Raw genomic sequence first — 19,816 nt, 5'->3', positions numbered from 1 at the left:
TAAAAGAGTTCTAAAATGTAGGACTGGCTAGTAAGTCCTATATTGTCTTATATTGTTCTGAAGGTTTAATAAATCCTTATTTGAAAATAATGTTTGCTAAATGAATTGATAAAATAAAGCATTTTTTTATAATTGTGCTTATAATGCTGTTTAAGAAATTAAAGGTAAAATCCAAGATCCTAAACACTACAGTTTACTGTTGTGGTTATGGTGTAGAACCTGACCCCGAACACTAACCTTTTTAAAAACTATGTTTTATTTACTTATTTTTAAAATTTTAAGCCATTTTGTTACCCTATTCTCCAATACCTTCCTACTGATGCATAGGGGAGTCTAGTTAAATATTTGTAATAAGTAAGTAAGCACATCCTTCTCATACCATTAACCCCTTAACGACGCTAGACGGTTCAGGACCGTCATCGGCATTTTTGCGTTGCCGACCGACGACGGTCCTGAACTGTCCTAAATTTAAGAGGTACTTACCCGATCGCCGTCGTTCCCCCGGCGGCGATCGGCGTTGCTCCCGTTGTGGGGAGACTGCCTGCAGCCCAGACAGTCTCCCCATGGCGGATTAGGACCCCTGTGGCCATGTGATCGCCCAACAGGGCGACCGCATGGTCACAATAGGTGTCCAAGTATCTGCCTGCAGGGGGACTGTCTGTGCTGACAGGCAGTCTCCCTGCCAGTGTAAAATCAAAAAAAAAATTAAAGTTATAGTGAATAAAAAAAAATATTATATATGTGTATATATATATATGATATATAGACATATATTATACCTATATAATATATGTCTATATATCATATATATAATGTCATGCTAAGTTTATTTTTATATTAATATGTACATATATTAATATAAAAATACACGTATTATTAAATTACACACATATATATATAATATATATAATAACTATATATATTGTATATATATATATTATTATAAAATACAAATAATAAGTAAATTAAATTAAATTAAAAAAATAAAAATAATAATAAAAATTTAAAAAAAAATTATATATCTATACGAAATTTTATTCTAACTGTATTTTGATATTAATATATATATATATTTATATCAAAATACACTTAGAATGAAATTGTATATATATCTATGTATATATAAATAAATAAAAAGAATACGAACTATTCATATGTCCATATACAAAATTACATAAATAATTATATAAATATACATGTAGACTTCAAATATATAAATATGCATATATATTTAAATTCTACGTGCGTATTTATGTAATATTTTTACATAATTAAGTAATTTTATTAATTGCAATTTGAGGGACCTGCCTGCCAACCCACGCCGAAATTGCAGAGAATTTAATTTGCTAGCACTGTATTTTACCCTGTAACGTTCTACGACACCCTAAAACCTGTACATGGGGGGTACTGTTTTACTCGGGAGACTTTGCTGAACACAAATATTAGTGATTCAAAACAGTAAAACATATCACAGCGATGATATTGTCAGTGAAAGTGACTTTTTTGCATTTTTCACACACAAACAGCACTTTTACTGATGATATAATTGTTGTGATACATTTTCCAGTTTTGAAACACTAATTTTTGTGTTCAGCAAAGTCTCCTGAGTATAAAAGTACCCCCCATGTACAGGTTTTATAGCGATTTTGAAAGTTACAGGGTCAAATATATGGGTCAAATATTTTTACATTGAAAATGGCCAGGTTGGTTACGTTGCCTTTGAGAGCGTATGGTAGCCCAGGAATGAGAATTACCCCCATGATGGCATACCATTTGCAAAAGAAGACAACCCAAGGTATTGCAAATGGGGTATGTCCAGTCTTTTTTAGTAACCACTTAGTCACAAACACTGGCCAAAATTAGCGTTCAATTTAGTTTTTTACTTTTTTCACACACAAACAAATATGAACGCTAACTTTGGCCAGTGTTTGCGACTAAGTGGCTACTAAAAAAGTCTGGACATACCCCATATTGAATACCCTGGGTTGTCTGCTTTAAAAAAAATATGTACATGTGGGGTGTTATTCAGCGATTTATGACAGATAATAGTGTTACAATGTCACTATTGATACATTTTAAAAATGTATGTTTTGAAACCGCAATATCCTACATGTACTTATAGCCCTATAACATGCAAAAAAATAGCAAAAAGCATGTAAACACTGGGTATTTTTAAACTCAGGACAAAATTTTGAATCTATTTAGCAGTTTTTTTCATTCGCTTTTGTAGATGAGTAAAAGATTTTTCACATAAAAGTAAAAAAACATGTATTTTTTTCAATTTTTCATCATATTTTTTCATTTTTTTAAAATTAAATTACATGAGATTATATAAATAATGGTATGTAAAGAAAGCCCCTTTTGTCCTGAAAAAAACAATATATAATTTGTATAGGAACAGTAAATGAGAGAGCGGAAAATTACAGCTAAACACAAACACCACAAAAGTGTAAAAAGATGCCTGGTCGCAAATGTACAACATCGCAAAAAAAGTCCAGTCCTTAAGGGGTTAAAATCTAACTAATTTCCTTGCAGGAGCTAAGCTGTGGCATACCTCCCAAGTGTCCCTGTATTGGACCCAAATACCTCTGTCCAACTTTTCTATTAAATGTGCTCCATATTGTTGGTGTATCTGAGTATATAGCAAAACTCCCTTTAAATAATATAGTAATGTGTCTTTATACAACGGTGGCCCATGCACTTAGGTACACCAAATAGGTATTGCAGAACATGGGCCCAGTCAAGTAACGCGGCCTTTAACCCCTTAACACCGCAGCCAAATGTACAAGTTGTGAACTAAACAAAACGTAAACAAAACCTGGCATTTGCGCTATATGTCTGTCCAACCGTAATTCACCTCTTTCATATTAAATGCACCCCCCCTTATTATATATCATTTTATTCAGGGGAAACAGGGCTTTCATTTAATATCAAATATTTAGCTATGAAACATAATTTAATATGAAAAAAATGGGACAAAATACGATTTTTTTTTATTTTTTTCGTTCTACATGACATTTTAACTGTCAATGTCATAATACTGTTTGCTTTTACTGCAATAAAATACACATATTTGTATTCAGCAAAGTCTCACGTGTAAAACAGTACCCCCTATGTACAGGTTTTATGGTGTTTTGGGAAGTTACAGGGTCAAATATAGCGTGTTACATTTGAAATTGAAATTCGCCAGATTGGTTACGTTGCCTTTGAGACTGTATAGTAGCCCAGGAAATAAATTTACACCCATAATGGCATACCATTTGCAATAGTAGACGACCCAAGGTATTGTAAATAAGCGATGTCCAGTCTTTTTTAGTAGCCATTTGGTCACAAACACTGGCCAAAGTTAGCGTTCGTATTTGTTTGTGTGTGAAAAATGCAAAAAACGCCAATTTTGGCCAGTGTTTGTGACTAAGTGGCTACTAAAAAAGACTGGACATACCCCATTTGCAATACCTTTGGTTGTCTACTATTGCAAATGGTATGCCATCATAGGGGTAATTTTCATTCTTGGGCTACCATAGGGTCATAAAGGCAACGTAAGCAATCTGGCGAATTTTAATGTGAAAAAAATTAAACACAAGCCTTATATTTGACGCTGTAATTTTTTAAAACACCATAAAACCTGTACATGAGGGGTACTGTTGTACTCAGGAGACTTCGCTGAACACAAATATTTGTGTTTCAAAACAGTAAAAAGTATTGCAGCAATAATATCGTCCCTGTAAGTGCTGTTTGTGCGTGAAAAATGCAAAAAACGTCACTTTTACTGGCGATATCATGGTTGTAATACATTTTACTGTTTTGAAACACTAATATTTGTGTTCAGCGAAGTCTCCCGAGTAAAACAGTACCCCCCATGTACAGGTTTTATGGTGTCTTGGAAAGTTATAGGGTTAAATATAGTGCTAGCAAATTAAATTCCCTATACTTTCGGCATGGGTGGTCAGGCAGGTCCCGCTAATTGTAATTAATTAGGATACCTAATTATGTAAAATTATTACATAAATATATGTGTAGAATTAATATATGTATATATATACATATGTGTATATATACGTATATATATACATTTTTTTTTTTAATATTTTTATTTATATATAGGTATATATATAGTGATATATACGTATATATTTATGTATATAGATATATATATTATTTCGTTCTACGTGTATTTTGATATAAATATATATATTAATATCACAATACAGTTAGAACGAAATAAAACACATCTATATATTTTTTAATATTTTATTTTTCATTATTTATTTTATTTTATTTTTTTACGTATTTACATATTTATTTTTTTTACATTATTTATAAATATATATATAACAATAATTATATATATATTTAATCAGTATCAGTCTACGTGTAATTTGATATTAATATATATATATATATAATTATATATATATTAATATTAAAATACACCTAGACGGTGTATGTGTGTGTATGTATATGTGTATATATATACTTAGATCATATATATATAATATATATATATATATATATATGATCTAAGTATACATTTTTTTTTTTACACTTTTAACATTATTTTTATTTTATTTTCAGCCAGCAGGGGGACCAACTGTCATTACAGTTGGTCCCCCTGCTGGCAATGCCTGAGCCAGCTATCCCGGCCATGTGATTGTGAGGTCCTCGCAAGGACCTCACTCTCACATGACCGGGAGGCACCGGAGGAGGAAGATGTGCCGCGGGGGGGCTCCCTGGGAGTCCCCCCAACCGCGATCGCCGGCGTGGGACCGCCGGCGACCGGGTAAGTTACTAAAAACCGGAGGGCGTACTATTACGTCCGGCGGCGTTTAGAGCCGCTTTTAAAAGGACGTAATAGTACGCCCTCCGGACTTAAGGGGTTAAACAGTGCAACCAGTCCCCTTTAATATCTGCAGTGCTAGGACGAAATGAGTGTGTCTGTGTGTATCTGAGTGTGTATATCTGTTTGTGTCAATGTGTATGTTTTTCAGTATGTATTTATGTATGTATGCATGTGGCACAGCTTGTGTGCATACATCCTAGCAATCAAACACCAACACTACATACAAACACAACCTTTATTAATGGTGAATATTGCAGCAGATGTTAGATTTTGACTCTACTCTGTGGTGACTTTATTATCCCATGATCCCTTTTGCATGTGTGTGATTGTTCAGGTAACTAGTAGAAAAATGATGTACATGCAGGGCATGCTTGACATTTTTTTTTTAGCAGAGTCCTTTTGCTGTGTCCACAACACAGCTTATTGCCAGCTTAGCTCACTCAAAAAGCTTATGGCTCTCTGATATAAGTAATGGAGGCAAGGAGCAGCACCCGGCAGACCCCTGGCAAGAAGTCAAGCCATTTTATGGCACCATAACCACTACAAGCTCACTGTTGAAAGTGCTTTATAACAGGAATGTCAAAAAGGTAGATCACTAGATGTTGTAGAACTACAACTCCCATGCTTGCCTTTAGAATGGCAAAGCACCATGGAAGCTGTAGTTTTAACACATTTAGGGATCTATCTTTTGGGTACCTCTGCTTTAAAATATAAATACTCTGACAGGTTGCTAGCGGCATAGCAACTCTTATGAGACCTAGTAGTTATAGTGCTTGGAATATCCTTTTAATTATTGAAATATGCAAAAAAAATGATTAAACATTACACAAAATACAATATCAGCAACCTTCAGGGTGTTGATCTACATATGTTTCTTACTTAGTTGCTGTTGTTATCTCTCTCTATTATCTCTTTGTTGTATGAATGACCATTAGGTCTTTAGAATGGATTTACTAGTCATCCTGCATTTTGTGCTATAATGTACAAAGGTCACATGTTAATGATGTATTTCACCAGGTTAGGAAAAGAAAGAAAAACTGCTAACATAAACCTGGGCACCATAAATGTGCTTCTTAACACTGCCTAGTCTTCTCTGCAAATCCTGGCATTACTTTGTCATACTGCATGGACAACATACTTTAGAACTCACACTTGTGTTCTTTGGATGACCCTGGGATATGATCATCAGGGCCGGTGCTAGACTATTTCACGCCCTAGACAAGACAAGCTATGTGCACTGCCCCACCCGAAGCAAAAATTGCCAACTTTGTGTGTCTTTTTTTCCCCCTGCCCATTTATATGTCTCTTGCTCCCCCAACTCCTTTTTGTGTGTCTCTCTGTCCCATTCCCCAGCCCCTCTGTGTCTCCCACCCCCCCCAGCACCTTTGTGGGTCTCTTTCTCCTCCTCAGCTCACTCACTCCCCTGTCCCTTTAGGGATTCCCCTTCCCACTGTCCCTTTGTGGTCCTATCTCCACTGTGCCAGTTTAACACCCTCCTCATAGCGTGGACCATGGAAGAGGAGCTTCCGTAACCTTTTGTTTTTTGTTTTGTTTCTTTCATTTCTTTGCATTATTTACTACTTCATATTCTATATACTGCTGCATAATGCTATAATAACTTAGATGTAGGTGGCCTCCTCTTTAAGAGATGATGTTCCTCCCCTGGCTGAGATTATAGTTACTGATTATCTCTGCCATTCCAACATTTCTCCAGTGAGAAGCACTGAAGAGCTTACTGTGCATGTGTGGAGACTGCCAATCAACTGTGCCAATCAACATCTCTTCAGAGAGTAATAATAACAACGTCTGGTTCTGTAAAGATTATAGGACCACAATAAGAGTTGTCTGTAGTGACTGGTTGCTTGACAGTCACTAGAGATGTTCTGAGGGGCAAATGTAAACTCTGTCTTTTCTAACGAAAGGCAATGTTTAAATTTGTCATACTGCATGGACAAGCTCTTTTCACTAAAACCACTCAGTGCCGGTGTTGGGGATTGTAGCAGGATGCCTATGTCCCGTTGTGGCTTGGGTGTTCGTGGGGTCGGTATTTGGGACCTCCTTCCCATTTCTTCCGGAGTGTAGAAATCTGATTCTTGTTGTGAGCATCTCGTGCTAATAACTCTCCAACCAGATCTTGCTGTCGGGCGATTGCACAGTAGGCCCCAGTGCCTATGAGGTGGCGTTTCGTGCCTGGGGCTTGAAAGAAAGGCATTTGCAGGTTCAGCAGATTGCCTTGGGTTGGTGTCCACTTGTTTTGTCAGCTGATAACATTTGGATTGTTCGCTGCAGGTTCCACCCCCTCCCTTTAACCCCTTAACGACCGCTGACGGTTCAGGACCGTCAGCGGTAAAACGTGCGTTTGGACCGCTGACGGTCCTGAACCGTCATAACGGTTTTGGGCTACTTACCTGATCGCCGTCGGTCCCACGGCGGCGATCAGTGCTCCACCCGGTCCAGGGGGGTTGCCTGTCTGCCCAGGCAGTCCCCCTTCGGCAGATCAGGACCCCACGGCCATGTGATCACTCGATCACATGACCGCAATAGGTGTCCATGTGTCTGCCTGCAGGGGGACTGTCTGTGCTGACAGGCAGTCTCCCTGCAAGTGAAAAATCCAAAATAAAGTGTAAAAAAAAAATCTGTGTAAAAAAAAAAAAATAATATGTGTATATATATGCTATATATACATGTATTATATCTATATATACCTATATATAATATATGTATATATATCATATATATAATGTCACACTAAGTGTATTTTTATATTTATATATACGTATATAATTATAAAAATACACTTATATTTAAATTACACACGAATATATACAATATATATAATAACTATATATATGGTATATATATATTATTATAAAATACAAATAATATGTTAATAAAAATAAATAACAAAAAATAAAAATAATTTTTAATAATTAAAAAAAAATTATATATATATATTCAGTTTTATTCTAACAGTATTTTGATATTGATATATATATATTTATATCAAAATATACTTAGAATGTAATGATATATATATCTATGTATAAATAAATAAATAAAAATAATACGAAATATACATATGTCCACATACATAATTACATAAATAATTTCATAAATATACACGTAGACGTCAAATATATAAATATGTATATATATTAAAATTCTACGTGCATATTTATGTAATATTTTTACCTAATTAAGTAATTTTAATGATTGCAATTTGAGGGACCTGCCTGCCAACCCAGGCCAAAAGTCCAGATAATTTTATTTGCTAGCACTGTGTTTAACCCTGTAACTTTCTATGACACCCTAAATCCTGTACATGGGGGTACTGTTTTACTCGGGAGACTTCGCTGAACACAAATATTAGTGTTTCAAAACAGTAAAACATATCACAGCGATGATATTGTCAGTGAAAGTGAAGTTTTTTGAATTTTTCACACACAAACAGCTCTTTCACTGAGGATATTATTGCTGTGATATATTTTACTGTTCTGATACACTAATATTTGTGTTCAGCGAAGTCTCCTGAGTATAACAGTACCCCACATGTAGAGGTTTTATAGTGTTTGTGAAAGTTACAGGGTCAAATATAAGGCTTGATTTTACTTTTTTTTTTTTATTGAAATTTGTCAGATTGGTTAGGTTGCCTTTGAGAGCGTATGGTAGCCAAGGAATGAGAATTAGCCCCATGATGGCATACCATTTGCGAAAGAAGACAACCCAAGGTATTGCAAATGGGGTATGTTCAGCTTTTTTTAGTAGCCACTTAGTCACAAACACCGGCCAAAGTTAGCGTTTTTTGCATTTTTAACACACAAACAAATATAAATGCTAACTTTGGCCAGTGTTTGTGACTAGGTGGCTACTAAAAAAAACTGGACATACCCCATTTTGAATACCCTGGGTTGTCTACTTTAAAAAATATGTACATGTTAGGTGTGTTTCGGGGATTTATGACAGATAACGGTGTAACAATGTCACTATTGATACATTTAAAATATATATATATTGAAACAGCAATTTCCTACTTGTATTTATAGGCCTATAACTTGCAAAAAAAAGCAATAAAGCATGTAAACACTGGGTGTTTTTAAACTCGGGACAAAATTTTGAATCTATTTAGCAGTTTTTTTCATTAGCTTTTGTAGATAAGTAAAAGATTTTTCAAGTAAAAGTCCAAAAACATGTTTTTTTTTTTTTTTTTCACCATATTTTATTATTTTTTTTAAATACAATATATGACATAATATATATACTGGTATGTAAAGAAAGCCCTTCTTGTCGTGAAAAAAACAGTATATAACTTGTATGGGAACCGTAAATGAGAGAGCGGAAAATTACAGCTAAACACAAACACCACAAAAGTGTTAAAACTGCTCTGGTCCTTAACGTACAAACATCGCAAAAACAGGCCGGTCCTGAAGGGGTTAAAAAGGATTTTAATTTAAAGTCAAGATGTTTAAATAATTTTCTAATGAATGAGTGGGGAAAGGACTTTCAGGGGAAAGGATTGTTAGGTTAAAAACTCAAAATATTATTGTTTACACATGTTAGAATATAATGATAAATAATCATAGTAAAACAGATGAACATTGCTATGCTAAAATAGCCAGTATCAATGCAAAAGAACTTACCCAAACTGCATGACGTGTCATGGATAAAATGCCTATTTATTCTGTGTATCTGTTTTCACTGTGTAAAACTGGCTGCTAGAGTAAAAGCTTCCCTTCCCCCCTCTGTGTGCTCAGTAACTATTTCCTCTGCAAATTCCTCCCATCCTGCTACCCTCCCCCCTTCCCATCGAGCAAGCCTCGTGTAACAAATTCCTGTGTTAAAGCAATAGCTTCCTTTACTACCTCTTCCCCCACTTCCTTTGTGCAACTAAAAGCTCTATAGAAACATGCCACGTGTAGTAAAATGGAGCTGGAATGGAGCTGGGATACAAAGAAATGTCATGTGATGATGCTGGGGTCACGCCCAGTAGGGTGGGTTTAGACAAAACCCCTTAGACTGTTAACCAATTGATGAATGTATACTGTATGTTAACTGTGACTCTGTACATGACGTATTTCTGCTTTAAAAGGGAATTGCACCCCCTGCAATAAAGGCCACTCTGGAGTTCTTCATAAACCTGCAATGTGTCCGGTGTGAATTACTTCTAGGAAAATCGCATTAATCAATTTGGAAGGAGTAGATAGACAATTAATCTAGGTTTGCTTTGATCTAAATCAGTTGGCGCTGTGAACAGGGACATTAAGGGTTGTGTTGCTACAGAAGCCGCATTGAAGACCGGAGAGGAGACCCCCAGAGACTGGAAAAAAAGAGCCTGATCACCTCCGCATATGGTAAATGAGTAAATTACCTATATTTTCCTGTCTTTGGATTTGGCCTGCACTCTGTGTCTGCGCCCAGCTTCTTGTGGATAAGGCCATTGAACAGGTATATAGTTTGCCCAAATGTCCCCTTTATTTGAATAGAACCTGTCAATTGTCTATCTACATCCTGAGTGTGTGTTTTATGTGTGGAAGGGTCTGCTTGGGAATCTATTTTACTACTTGATTAACACTGTGGCATAAAACTATTAAGAGTATTTTGTTTTGGCCTCGTTTGGTGAAAAACGCTCGGTTGAGAGTTTAACGGTTTCTTTTGTTTTCGCTAAAGCTTCGGTAAAGAAGCTAGCAAGTGATGTTTTTTTTTAAATTCATTATTTTTGATATGCAGGTAGGTACAACATTGCATGTATCGCCACAACAGCACTATCAGGCTCGATTTTCATATGTGCATGTTGAGTTTGCATATATTTTTTATAATAACAAAAAAGAAAGGTAACGATTCAAGGTATAGACAATCAAGGAACAATTAGCTTGTTCATTTAGTGCGCTACCGAACAGGGCTGAGCGCTTAAGCTTATACTTATAGTGGGCTGGGACAGTATGTGTCTTGTCTGTTATTCAGCAGTGCAGCGCATTGTGAGCCCAACACTCTGCGTTAGATATATGTGTGGATAAGGTGCCCTCGTGGGCTTCATGAAAACAGGGAGAGGCATTAGCAGTGGTCTGGTTCTCTGGTTGGGATCCCATTTGTACTCAGTGTGGGGGTATATGTCAGACTAGGACATAGCCGCATGGTTCTGAGCCAAGCACCCTGGTCTTAATATCTGACTGTACATGTGTCTGCTGTTAATATAACAACTATCTGACCTCTGCTATTAGTGTGAGACCAGCTACACCCGAGATTAGGTGGCACACCAGTCAGGCTGTACTTAGTATGTTACCATAATCTCTATTTCGTCCCTATCTCACAGCTGACTCTGGACAGTGCTCCTCCTTGGTAACAAGGAATAGTATTCCGCATTACCTTAAAGCTGCATTACGTTAGTAGGTAGTGTTAGGGGCCTGAGAAACGGGGTCAGGGTCAATAATAAGTAAACATTCTAACAGATATTAAGTACTGAAGTATACAACAATGTGGGTCCTGGTTGGCAGCCAGGGTGGGACTTGGTTTCGTGCTCCAAGTCAGTGTAAGGGAGATGACTCTTCAGAAGTCTTATCTGCTTTGCACCACCGCTCACAACAAAGTAAAACTTTACATTGCTTTTTTGCCATTACTCTTGTGTGTCTGCCTTTGTGTTCATATCGTCCGGTATGCACCAGATTATCAAAAGCAAAAAAAAAAAAAATCAAAAATAGAAAAATATATTACACTGTAAAAAGGTGACTTGTGTAAAAAAAAAATAAGAAAAAAAAATACAAGAGTATAACAATGTGGACGGTCAAAGCTGTAGGGAGAATCTTGGTGTAGCCGTGGTGTGTGATTCAGGTTAAGTCCTGGGCAGGGGTTTAGTGTGGGTCTTCATGGGTCCTGTGGGGTAGTAAAAGTTCCCGCTTACCGCCCGTTGCCCCGATCTATGGTGGGTGCAGAACTCTTATGCTGCGTGTAGTCGGCTTCAGTGGTCTGTTTTCGTGCCCGGCTGGGTCCCTCGGGCGTGAGGTTTGTGTTTTCCCTCCCTGCAGAGGAGGTTTGTATCGGTAAATGTAGCGCCCTTAGGAATCCCGCCGGATCTTCGTGTGCCGATAAAGTGAGCACCGATTCTCCCTGTTGCACTACGAGGGTGCCCGATGCGCCCCATCTGTATCTTATCCCTTTGTCGCGGAGTTCCCTTGTCATGGGCATGAACCTCCGTCTCTCCAGGAGCACTGTGAAAGGTAGGTCATCATAGATCCGGACGGGGTTGCCTTTCACCATAGTGGTAGGGACGTTTCTGGAGCGGGCCAGGATTGCACTTTTCATGGATATATCCTGCGTTACTGCTATGGCGGCTCTTGAGGCGTCTGCCGGTGCCGTCGGGGCCTTTCTAATTCGGAATACCGCCGTAACGGGTGAGGCTGTTGCTGTGGGTCGCACTCCCAGTGTTTCTGCGACTGTGTTGGCAAAGCCTAGTATAGCCTCCATACCCACACTTTCCAGGACACCAAGAATCCTAATGTTTTTCCTATGGTGCCTCGCTTCCAGCGAGGTGACCGTGCGTGTGAGCCTGTTGCTGGGACATGGCCTCCCTTTGGGCCTTCGCTTCTGTCAGCTCCTGATCTCTCTTCCCCTCCCTTGTTTCCACCGCACCAATCCGCGCGGCTATGCCATTAACTTCGGCCCGCACTCCCGCCAGGTCGGCCTTCCAGAAATCCCGCAGGTCGACCAGCAGTCTTTTAATGTCTCCTTTGGTGGAGGGTGAGGTGTCGGTGTCGGAGTCTTCACTCGCGTACACCCGGTTTGGGATCCCCGAGGGCCTGTTGTCATCTTCCTCCGGGGATTCGTCTGAGTAGCTGGAGTCTCAGGCCCGCTCGAGCGCCATCTTGGGCTGCGCCTGTTGTTGCGGCCTGTTGAAGGACGTGCGGATGTCGGGCTGTTTAGAGCTCCCTGAGTGGGTCAGCTTGCGGTTTCTCTGTCCCATTTTTCTCTGTGAGGGTTCTGCTATGCAGAGGTATTCGTTTTGAGGTCTTTTATAATAGATCTTCGTGGCTAAATATTGTTTTTATCGATGGGGCTTGCAGGAGCTCCACATCAGCACGTCTGGTTGCTTGCTCGGCTAGCCACGCCCCCGCGAGTGATGTTTTGGCCTCGTTTGGTAAAAAACCTGGCGGTTCCTTTGTTTTAGTAAGACTCGGTTGTGAGTTTAATGATTTCTTTTGTTGTTTTAGCTAAGCTAGTTTGGTAAAAAAACAAACAAACAATGAGTTAAGTTGTTGTATATGTGATTGAGTGTTTGTGTGTGTGACCTGAGTTTATTATTAGTGATGTACCGAACAGTTCGCTGGCGAATAGTTCCTGGCGAACATAGCCACGTTGGGCAAACATATGCGCGGTTCGATCCGCCCGCTATTCATCATCATTGAGTAAACTTTGACCCTGTGCCTCACAGTCAGCAGACACATTCCAGCCAATTAGCAGCAGACCCTCCCTTCCAGACCCTCCCACCTCCTGTACAGCATTCATTTTAGATTCATTCTGAAGCTGCATTCTTAGATAGAGGAGGGAAAGTGTAGCTGCTGCTCATTTGATAGGGAAATGGATAGCTAGGCTATGGTATTCAGTGTCCACTACAGTCCTGAAGGACTCATCTGATCTCTGCTGTAAGGACAGTACCCCAAAAAGCCCTTTTTAGGGCTAGAACATCAGTCTGCTTTTTTTTTCCTGTGTAATCTAATTGCAGTTGCCTGCCTGCCAGCTTCTGTGTCAGGCTCACAGTGGATACTGTGCCCACTTGCCCAGTGCCACCACTCATATCTGGTGTCACAATAGCTTGCATTTAAAAAACAAAAAATTGTTTTTCACTGTAATAGATTGAATAGCGGTTAGTTGTCTGCAAGCGTCTGGGTGTCAGGCCTTCAGCGTGTACTCTGTCAACCTCTGCCAGTGCACTTTGCCACTCATATCTGGTGTCACAATAGCGTGCCTTTAAAAAGAAAATATTTTTTTCACTGTAATCTAATAGCAGCCAGTGTCCTTCAAGCGGGTGTCAGGCCTTCAGCGTGTACTCTGCCAACCTCTGCCACTGCACTTTGACACTCTTATCTGGTGTCACAATAGCGTGCCTTTAAAAAACAAAAAACTTTTTTCACTGTTATACAGGGAGTGCAGAATTATTAGGCAAATGAGTATTTTGACCACATCATCCTCTTTATGCATGTTGTCTTACTCCAAGCTGTATAGGCTCGAAAGCCTACTACCAATTAAGCATATTAGGTGATGTGCATCTCTGTAATGAGAAGGGGTGTGGTCTAATGATATCAACACCCTATATCAGGTGTGCATAATTATTAGGCAACTTCCTTTCCTTTGGCAAAATGGGTCAAAAGAAGGACTTGACAGGCTCAGAAAAGTCAAAAATAGTGAGATATCTTGCAGAGGGATGCAGCACTCTTAAAATTGCAAAGCTTCTGAAGCGTGATCATCGAACAATCAAGCGTTTCATTCAAAATAGTCAACAGGGTCGCAAGAAGCGTGTGGAAAAACCAAGGCGCAAAATAACTGCCCATGAACTGAGAAAAGTCAAGCGTGCAGCTGCCAAGATGCCACTTGCCACCAGTTTGGCCATATTTCAGAGCTGCAACATCACTGGAGTGCCCAAAAGCACAAGGTGTGCAATACTCAGAGACATGGCCAAGGTAAGAAAGGCTGAAAGACGACCACCACTGAACAAGACACACAAGCTGAAACGTCAAGACTGGGCCAAGAAATATCTCAAGACTGATTTTTCTAAGGTTTTATGGACTGATGAAATGAGAGTGAGTCTTGATGGGCCCGATGGATGGGCCCGTGGCTGGATTGGTAAAGGGCAGAGAGCTCCAGTCCGACTCAGACGCCAGCAAGGTGGAGGTGGAGTACTGGTTTGGGCTGGTATCATCAAAGATGAGCTTGTGGGGCCTTTTCGGGTTGAGGATGGAGTCAAGCTCAACTCCCAGTCCTACTGCCAGTTTCTGGAAGACACCTTCTTCAAGCAGTGGTACAGGAAGAAGTCTGCATCCTTCAAGAAAAACATGATTTTCATGCAGGACAATGCTCCATCACACGCGTCCAAGTACTCCACAGCGTCGCTGGCAAGAAATGGTATAAAAGAAGAAAATCTAATGACATGGCCTCCTTGTTCACCTGATCTGAACCCCATTGAGAACCTGTGGTCCATCATCAAATGTGAGATTTACAAGGAGGGAAAACAGTACACCTCTCTGAACAGTGTCTGGGAGGCTGTGGTTGCTGCTGCACGCAATGTTGATGGTGAACAGATCAAAACACTGACAGAATCCATGGATGGCAGGCTTTTGAGTGTCCTTGCAAAGAAAGGTGGCTATATTGGTCACTGATTTGTTTTTGAATGTCAGAAATTTATATTTGTGAATGTTGAGATGTTATATTGGTTTCACTGGTAAAAATAAATAATTGAAATGGGTATATATTTGTTTTTTGTTAAGTTGTATAATAATTATGCACAGTAATAGTCACCTGCACACACAGATATCCCCCTAAAATAGCTATAACTAAAAACAAACTAAAAACTACTTCTGAAAATATTCAGCTTTGATATTAATGAGTTTTTTGGGTTCATTGAGAACATGGTTGTTGTTCAATAATAAAATTAAAGGAACACTTTAGTCACCTAAATTACTTTAGCTAAATAAAGCCGTTTTAGTGTATAGATCATTCCCCTGCAATTTCACTGCTCAATTCACTGTCATTTAGGAGTTAAATCACTTTGTTTCTGTTTATGCAGCCCTAGCCACACCTCCCCTGATTATGATTGACAGAGCCTGCATGAAAAAAAACTGGTTTCACTTTCAAACAGATGTAATTTACCTTAAATAATTGTATCTCAATCTCTAAATTGAACTTTAATCACATACAGGAGGCTCTTGCAGGGTCTAGCAAGCTATTAATTTAGCAGGGGATAAGAAAATCTTAATTAAACAGAACTTGCAATTAAGAAAGCCTAAATAGGGCTCTCTTTACAGGAAGTGTTTTTGGAAGGCTGTGCAAGTCACATGCAGGGAGGTGTGACTATGGTTCATAAACAAAGGGATTTAACTCCTAAATGGCAGAGGATTGAGCAGTGAGGCTGCAGGGGCATGTTCTATACACCAAAACTGCTTCATTAAGCTAAAGTTGTTCAGGTGACTATAGTGTCCCTTTAATCCTCAAAAATACAACTTGCCTAATAATTCTGCACTCCCTGTAGATTGAATAGCAGTTAGTTGTCTTCAAGCGGATGTCAGGCCTTCAGCGTGTACTCTGCCAACCTCTGCCAGTGCACTTTGCCACTCATATCTGGTGTCACAATAGCGTGCCTTTAAAAAGAAAATATTTTTTTCACTGCAATCTAATAGCAGTCAGTGTCCTTCAAGTGGGTGTCAGGCCTTTAGCGTGTACTCTGCCAACCTCTGCCACTGCACTTTGCCACTCTTATCTGGTGTCACAATAGCGTGCATTTAAAAACCCAAAAACGTTTTTCACTGTTATAGATTGAATAACAGTTAGTTGTCTTCAAGCGGGTGTGTCAGGCCTTCAGCGTGTACTCTGCCAACCTCTGCCACTGCACTTTTCCACTCTTATCTGGTGTCACAATAGCGTGCCTTTAAAAAGAAAATATTTTTTTCACTGTAATCTAATAGCAGTCAGTGTCCTTCAAGCGGGTGTCAGGCCTTCAGCGTGTACTCTGCCAACCTCTGCCACTGCACTTTGCCACTCTTATCTGGTGTCACAATAGCGTACATTTAAAAACCCCAAAACCCTTTTCACTGTTATAGATTGAATAGCAGTTAGTTGTCTTCAAGCGGGTGTGTCAGGCCTTCAGTCTGTACTCTGCCAACCTCTGCCACTGCATTTTGCCACTCTTATCTGGTGTCACAATAGCGTACCTTTAAAAAGAAAATATTTTTTTCACTGTAATCTAATAGCAGTCAGTGTCCTTCAAGCGGGTGTCAGGCCTTCAGCGTGTACTCTGCCAACCTCTGCCAGTGCACTTTGCCACTTATATCTGGTGTCACAATAGCGTGCATTTAAAAATTAAAAAACTTTTTTCACTGTAATCTAATAGCAGTCAGTGTCCTTCAAGCGGGTGTCAGGCCTTCAGCGTGTACTCTGCCAACCTCTGCCAGTGCACTTTGCCACTCATATCTGTTGTCACAATAGCGTGCCTTTAAAAAGAAAATATTTTTTTCACTGTAATCTAATAGCAGTCAGCGTCCTTCAAGCGGGAGTCAGGCCTCCAGCGTGTACTCTGCCAACCTCTGCCACTGCACTTTGCCAATCTTATCTGGTGTCACAATAGCGTGCCTTTAAAAAGAAAATATTTTTTTCACTGTAATCTAATAGCAGTCAGTGTCCTTCAAGCGGGTGTCAGGCCTTCAGCGTGTACTCTGCCAACCTCTGCCACTGCACTTTGCCACTCATATCTGGTGTCACAATAGCGTGCCTTTAAAAAGAAAATATTTTTTTCACTGTAATCTAATAGCAGTCAGTGTCCTTCAAGCGGGTGTCAGGCCTTCAGCGTGTACTCTGCAAACCTCCGCCAGTGCACTTTGCCACACTTATCTGGTGTCACAATAGCGTGCATTTAAAAACCAAAAAACTTTTTTTAACTGTTATAGATTGAATAGCAGTTAGTTGTCTTCAAGCGGTTGTGTCAGGCCTTCAGCGTGTACTCTGCAAACCTCTACCACTGCACTTTGCCACTCTTATCTGGTGTCACAATAGCGTGCATTTAAAAACCAATTTTTTTTCACTGTTATAGATTGAATAGCAGTTAGTTGTCTTCAAGCGGGTGTGTCAGGCCTTCAGCGTGTACTCTGCCAACCTCTGCCAGTGCACTTTGCCACTCTTATCTGGTGTCACAATAGCGTGCCATTAAAAAGAAAATATTTTTCTCACTGTAATCTAATAGCAGTCAGTGTCCTTCAAGCGGGGGTCAGGCCTTCAGCGTGTACTTTGCCAACCTCTGCCAGTGCACTTTGCCACTCATATCTGTTGTCACAATAGCGTGCCTTTAAAAAGAAAATATTTTTTTCACGGTAATCTAATAGCAGTCAGTGTCCTTCAAGCGGGAGTCAGGCCTTCAGCGTGTACTCTGCCAACCTCTGCCACTGCACTTTGCCACTCTTATCTGGTGTCACAATAGCGTGCCTTTAAAAAGAAAATATTTTTTTCACTGTAATCTAATACCAGTCAGTGTCCTTCAAGCGGGTGTCAGGCCTTCAGCGTGTACTCTGCCAACCTCTGCCACTGCACTTTGCCACTCTTATCTGGTGTCACAATAGCGTGCCTTTAAAAAGAAAAAAAAGTTTTTCACTGTAAGCTAATAGCAGTCAGTGTCCTTCAAGCGGGTGTCAGGCTTTCAGCATGTACTCTGCCAACCTCTGCCAGTGCACTTTGCCACACTTATCTGGTGTCACAATAGTGTGCATTTAAAAACCAAAAAACTTTTTTTAACTGTTATAGATTGAATAGCAGTTAGTTGTCTTCAAGCGGGTGTGTCAGGCCTTCAGCGTGTACTCTGCAAACCTCTACCACTGCACTTTGCCACTCTTATCTGGTGTCACAATAGCGTGCCTTTAAAAAAAATATATTTTTTTCACTGTAATCTAATACCAGTCAGTGTCCTTCAAGCGGGTATCAGGCCTTCAGCGTGTACTCTGCCAACCTCTGCCAGTGCACTTTGCCACTCATATCTGTTGTCACAATAGCGTGCCTTTAAAAAGAAAATATTTTTTTCACTGTAATCTAATAGCAGTCAGTGTCCTTCAAGCGGGAGTCAGGCCTGCAGCGTGTACTCTGCCAACCTCTGCCACTGCACTTTGCCAATCTTATCTGGTGTCACAATAGCGTGCCTTTAAAAAGAAAATATTTTTTTCACTGTAATCTAATAGCAGTCAGTGTCCTTCAAGCGGGTGTCAGGCCTTCAGCGTGTACTCTGCCAACCTCTGCCACTGCACTTTGCCACTCATATCTGGTGTCACAATAGCGTGCCTTTAAAAAGAAAATATTTTTTTCACGGTAATCTAATAGCAGTCAGTGTCCTTCAAGCGGGAGTCAGGCCTTCAGCGTGTACTCTGCCAACCTCTGCCACTGCACTTTTCCACTCTTATCTGGTGTCACAATAGCGTGCCTTTAAAAAGAAAATATTTTTTTCACTGTATTCTAATACCAGTCAGTGTCCTTCAAGCGGGTGTCAGGCCTTCAGCGTGTACTCTGCCAACCTCTGCCACTGCACTTTGCCACTCTTATCTGGTGTCACAATAGCGTGCCTTTAAAAAGAAAAAAAGTTTTTCACTGTAAGCTAATAGCAGTCAGTGTCCTTCAAGCGGGTGTGAGGCTTTCAGCATGTACTCTGCCAACCTCTGCCAGTGCACTTTGCCACACTTATCTGGTGTCACAATAGCGTGCATTTAAAAACAATTAATTTTTTTCACCGTTATAGATTGAATAGCAGTTATTTGTCTTCAAGCGGGTGTATCAGCGTGTACTCTGCCAACCTCTGTCACTGCACTTTGCCACTCTTATATGGTGTCACAGTAGCTTGCACGCATAGTACCACTAATCCCAAAATAAATGACAGGCAGAGGCAGGCCACCCCGCAGGGACCGTCGTGGTCGTGGTGCTGTGATTCCCTTTTTACCTAGAATAATGCCCAGTTTTCACAGTCCACGTACCCTGAACTTGAAAATTTCTGAGGACAGAGGAAGAAATAAGTGATGCGCAACCATTATTGCCAGAGGATGTAGATAACAGGGATATGTCTCAGTCAGGTAGCATTACACACATGCACTTACGGTGTGATGATGATGATGATGTTGTACCCACTGCTGCTTCCTTTGCTGAGCTGTCAGATACAAGTGAAGCGGTTGATGATGACGATGCGTCCCTGGATGTCACGTGGGTGCCCGCTCGTCAAGAAGAACAGGGCGAAAGTTCAGATGGGGAGACAGA

At 39.8% G+C, this 19,816-nt stretch overlaps 1 protein-coding gene across 1 annotated transcript in view; it reads left to right on the top strand.

Annotated features, from left to right (window-relative positions):
- The window catches only part of DHX58 (DExH-box helicase 58), a 589,427-nt gene that overhangs the window by 429 nt on the left and 569,182 nt on the right, over positions 1-19,816 (top strand). The window lies entirely within an intron of this gene.

Source organism: Pelobates fuscus, chromosome 6 (genome assembly GCF_036172605.1).
Source record: "Pelobates fuscus isolate aPelFus1 chromosome 6, aPelFus1.pri, whole genome shotgun sequence".
Lineage (NCBI taxonomy): Eukaryota > Metazoa > Chordata > Amphibia > Anura > Pelobatidae > Pelobates > Pelobates fuscus.
The sequence above is the reverse complement of the archived record's forward strand: the minus strand, read 5'-3'. Positions and strand labels throughout refer to the sequence as shown.